The sequence below is a fragment of the Zingiber officinale genome, chromosome 1B, assembly GCF_018446385.1.
Source record: "Zingiber officinale cultivar Zhangliang chromosome 1B, Zo_v1.1, whole genome shotgun sequence".
Lineage (NCBI taxonomy): Eukaryota > Viridiplantae > Streptophyta > Magnoliopsida > Zingiberales > Zingiberaceae > Zingiber > Zingiber officinale.
Window position 1 is genome coordinate 10004241 of NC_055986.1, and position 6000 is coordinate 10010240.

Below are 6000 nucleotides of genomic sequence, written 5' to 3' on the forward strand. Positions count from 1 at the left end.
ACATGCCTATTTTGGGCGTCTGGAGTCTCTACTGGGTGCCTAAACCGTACTAACGTGACGAACTCTCGTCGAAACTTGATCTTTCAAGTTTATCCACTTTCAGGCATCCGGGCCTCCTCCGAGCGCCTGGACCATTGAATTACGTTTGGTCAGTCGTCATGCTCCAACTTAGCTTCTGGGTAACTTTTGTGGTCCGAGCGCCTGGACCAACTCCAGACGCTCGAACCGCTCGGGTGCATGGGCAGGTACCCATGGGCTAAGCTGGTCCAGGCGCCAGGACGCCGGATGCCTGGATCCCGGGTGCTCGGATCCCCTCCGGGCACCCGGACCCTCTTTTTCAGCCTTTACTTTCTTGCAAAAAAAAGTTAGCTCAGACATAAAAATTATCCTGCAAAATAGAGTTAGTACATTAAAAATGTGATGGTAGTAGTAATTAAATTTTGTCTCCTCGAGACTATGATCTAGTCAAGATCTGAGCTTAGGTTTTTCAAATGGACCTAAGTTGGACCGACACCTATAGTTCTCTCAACTGGTATTGCGTCCTCATTAGATCTCTCCTCCATATGCTTACCTCCACTTACCAACTACAGTCACTTGACTTTGTTTTTGACCCATCAGGTCTTCCCGCCAATTGTTAGGTCCCGCAGACTCAACTGGACTTTGGCCGGTTGTTAGGTCCCGCGGACCTAACCGAATTTCTCGCCAGATATCGGGTCCCGTGGACTTATCTGGATTTCGCACTAGCTATCCAGTCACGCAGATCTAGCTGAATTTTAGCTTGGTGTTAGGTCCTTCAGACCAGTCAAGTCCTGCGCACTTGGTAGAAAGGTTGGACAAATAATACATTTAACTTTAACCTATTTGTCATAAATCAAAACTTGATTATCAGTGTAACCTGTACCAACAGTTTAGAGTTGCTATTGCTGTAGTTGTATTTATTTGGATTGTGATGATTTTGAGGTGGTTGATGTAATTTGCTATAAGCAAATAATTATTGAAGTAATGAAAGATATGTTTGGGTTTTTAATGTACCTTATCAGTGTTTTATAGTTTAATGTATCTTCTCAGTTATTCTTGGTTGTTCACTTGCATATCCTTTTATGTCCCATGAGTTTTTTCTTAGTAGCTTTCAAAATGCAATGGAGAAATTGAATTTGTAAAGTTTTGGTGATGAGTTACATTTGATATCTGAATTGCAATTCCATAAATACATGAATCATCTTATGACATCATGTAAGAGATATCCTGATTGTGATTCTATGAATACATGAATCGGTATAGAGTTTTATGCATCTTGACACCTTGCTTTACAAGGAGATGAATGATAAATACAAATTTGGATTCTACATCTATGTGCTACTTTGTGTGTATAGTCATATGTATTTGATGCTAAAAGACTTGATAAGATTGAAGTCAGACGAGCATAAGATTGAAGTGGTAGTGATGGATAGTGTATGATATTGAATGACTTATGATCAGGGGAAAATGACCATTTTTTAGAAATCAATACTAGCTTAGAGTTGACGAATTAGTAAAAATTGTTCATTTAAGGTAGGATAACTTTTATTCATTGCAAGATAACACATTCCAGTAATAAACTAATAGACAATGGAGTCAGCAGGGTAAAGGAACAAAGTGTTTGAAGTTCAGTAACAAACTAACATATTCTAGTAACACATAATTTAGAAGTTCAAATTAACATATTCCAGTAACATATTTCAATAACAAAATAACACATTCTAGTAACACATATACATCTGTCTGTGATATTCATAATTGCATCAACAAATTGCATAGTTACTAAGAAGTTGAACAACTCTGTTACTCTAAACATAATTGCATTACAATCTTCAATTACATTACAATCTTCTATTGTTTCTATAGCAACATTTTAACTCTTAACCGAACTGAGAATAGTTTTACTCTAGTTGAGAGTATGGCGATCATTGACATCTGATTATGGATAATCATTAATCTCAAAAACCATCCTTTCGATTTTGCCTTCCTAGAACACTTCATCTCCATTCATAATTTGCATTCCAGTCGAGAACATCAACTAAACTACATTTGGTTCGAGCTTAAGAGAACCAATGATGATTGACAATGGTACCTAAACAACATCATTAGGAATCAACAATTCTTTGTCCAACCTGAATAATCTTCGACTCCCTGTAAGAAAAGAAGCACTGCTTAGATTTTAAAAAAAATCCTAGAAATACAACAAATGAAGAATCTGCAATCAAACCTCGAAATTTATCAATTTATTCAATGTTTGATAACTCATCTTATTTTCTATCAACTATAGAACCTTATAGACAATTATACTTATGTTCAATGTTAATAAATAACAAAAGTAAAAAATAATTATCACCAAAATATAACACCAAAGTAACAAATTGCACAAAATATATAAACCAAATCTTTTTCCAAGAATTTGCATGCCTTCGCCCTTTTCTTAATTTGTTCAATTTTTTATTATTTTCTTTTCGTCAGTGGGCATCCACAAGACTTTACTTTGAGTGGACTGTGAAACTTTTTACTCTCATTTCTTGATTCCTCATGCATTATGTTGCTATTCTGATAACCATCCAATGAATAATCAATATTGATATCCATAAACCTTTTTTTGGCTTCTTTCAATATCTCAATTAAAACGAAGCTCCTCTTATCATTTTTTGACTCAAGTTACTCCACTTCTTATAACAATGGTTGAAGATTATGATATCTTCGTCTTTCCTCTATATGATGACAAGAATCATTATGAATATTGGTGATTCCTTGATATCCATGTTTAATGCCTTTGCACCATCATTCCAAAATATAAGTTTATGGAATTATAGTGACATTTCTTTTCATCAAAATAAACACCAAATGTTTACATATAATTCCATGAAATTCAAAGAGACGACACAAACACTTCATTTGATATTGTAACTCACTATATTGTACCCAAAAGAAAATATCTTTTGGAGTTGCCCCCTCTTTTCCATAAACAGTTTCCATCACTTCAAAAAAGAGTGTTGACCCTTCTTGCTTCACAAATGGAGTGTTACAAAACATCAAATCTCGCAGTTCATCTTGAAATAACTTGAATATCTTATTAGTACAAACACTTTGAAACTGCTTTTCAATTGGATTACCACTGATGATCGAAATGATTGAATTGAAAGACATAAAATCAGAATTATCTTCCTTTTCGATCTTGCTTTTTAAAGTATTGTCATATTGTTCAACAAACTACCTCAAAGTTGTTTTTGAATTAATATAATCATCAAAAAATACATTTATACTCTCACTTCTTTGACTTGTCAACATTCCTACCCAAAATTTATCTTTCACATACATAGGTATCTACTTATGATGAATTTCATATAAAGAATTCAACCAATCATTTTTCTCCATGCTAAATTCTTCGATCAATTTTTTCTAGTTGATATCACATTCTTTAGATGTCAAAGAATTGTAAACAATATTCTTCAAGTTTCTCTTTATTAACTTATAGTTGGCATGACTACTAAACTTTACTGGAAGTTTTTTCATAATATGTCAAAGACATAAACAGTGATGAGAGTCTGGAAATCCCTCAAGAATTACAATTCCATGGGTTTGCATTGAATTGAAATAATAGCTCGTGGAGCTCACCCTCTCATACGTGTCAACCATCTTTGCATTGAACCGAAATAATAGCTTGTGGAGCCCATCCTCTCATATGTGTCAATCATGATTTAAATAACCAAATGAAAGTTTCTGAATCTTCTTTAGATATCAAACTACACCCAAGTAATATGGATTCACCATGATGATTTACTTCAATAAACGGAGCAAATGACATATCATAACTATTGGTAAAATATGTAGTATGAAATGCAATGACATCAGAAAAAGAATCACATGCATCCCTAGATCTTGTATTAGCCCAAAATATATTTTTTATACGAGAATCTTCATCTGTCAATCACATAAAAGAAATTTGAATTTCTACTTTGCATAGACCAAAAGTAATTATTCAAGGTTTCTATATCACCATTCCCAAGCCTTAATCTCCGAATTTAGCTACATAATTTCTACACTCTCTCATCAAATGGTAAATTTTCATAACCACCAACTCAAACAACAAATGATTGAAAACTCTTACTCAAAGTTATTCCTGCTTGATCATTCAACTCTAATTTCATCTTAGTTTGGGAATCTAATACTCTATTACATCTAAAATATCTTGACTTCCTCAGGCTTAATGCATGATTGTGGTCTAGTTGAATACTAGTAATGACACATAATTCATCATTCTAAATTGTAATATTTATCTTTACTTTACAATCCATTTTGCTATAAGGTCTAGGATAAAAAGAATTTTTTTCACTCTAGGAACGGTCGTCTTACCAATTTTAGAGCATCCGAAATAAAAATACTTCACCTGACCATCATCTTCTTTTTTGGAATCTAACTTTGAAATACCAAAACCAGGACCTCACATATAGGATTTGTAAAAATCATGAACTTGTAGAGTATCAATTGCATTTGAACTTGAAGACTCACCCAACACTTGCACATCATCCTTAATTAATAGTTCTTGCTCCATAACAATTTTACAATCTAAATTTAAACAAAACAGTTATTGACAAACATAAAAAAACAATAGCACAAAGAAATGTTTATGAAAATTATTAGAAATAAAAACTACAGACGAGAACATAACAAACATATTTAGTTGACAACCGTTGTTAGCCAACATTAATGATATGAATCTCATCAAGTATATTATGTGCTTATTGTGCATCACATTTCATACAAAAGTTTAACATTAGCAATATGAGTTATATTAAGTTCAAAACCTAAGTCAATCATCTCATATTCCCATTTCAATATCATAAAAATAGAATTACCATGGAAGAGTTTTGTTGGTGGAGTTTTAGAGCTTAGGTTGTGGAGGAGCTTCGTGGCATCGCTTCTCTATTTTGTGCACCTATGGAGTTCCCGCGACCATGGGGTGGAGGAGAAGGGAGAAGCGGCGAGATGGAGAAGCTTCGCTGTATCGCTTCTCTACTTTGTGCGCCCGTGGAGGAGAAGGGAGAAGTGGCTAGGTGGAGAAGAAGGGAGAAGCGGCGAGGTGGAATATCTTTGCAACATTGCTTCTTTGCTTCATCGCCGTGGAGGATAAGGGAGAAGCGGCTTCACTTCTCTGCTTTATGCGCCTATGGAGGAGGTCCCGTAGCCATGAGTGGAGAAGGGAAAGCGACGATTCTCTTTAGGTTAGGTTCGAGAAAGCGATGATTTTTTTTTAGGTTAGATTTGAATGATAATAATTTATATATATATTTTTATTTCTACATAATTTCTGAGTAATTTGTATTGTATCATTGCTTAAAATAACAAATATATTTTTTTTTAGAAATATGAAAGTAACGTGCTTGATAAATTTCACAACTTCAATGTTCTTTTGATCAATCACTGTTTTTTATATTATTTTTTAATGCTAAGTGATAAGTTAGGATTTGTATGGCAAAAGATGATTCATTTATCCCAGTATTTCCGTCAACTTGTCTCTAATCAATACGGAGAAGATAAATTATAGATAATTACTAATATTAGTACAAATGATCAAGGGATAAAAAAAATTATATTCGATCTAAATATCTCATATGATAACATCCCATTCCTGAGAAGCTGGGATTTGTGTTCCAGCAGCAGCGTGGTGGGACAAATTCAAGCGTGATGGGACAAATCAACAGCGCACGCGGTCCCAGCTAAAGGATTACCAGGCTTACCAGCAGCGACGACTGCCGATCTAATCCAAGATGCCTTGCAATTCTCGCTCTGCAATTCCTTCCGCGGAGCGACAACACGCGCATACTCCCCACCCGTAACCCCGGCCTATCGCTGTTACAAGTCCAAGTCGACCGCTCACGTACGTTGCCATCACCAATACGAGGAATTTTGCTCTCTTTCCCTTAACTGCCCCCGTTGCTTCTCGAACCTTCCAAGCCCCACTTCCATGCCTGC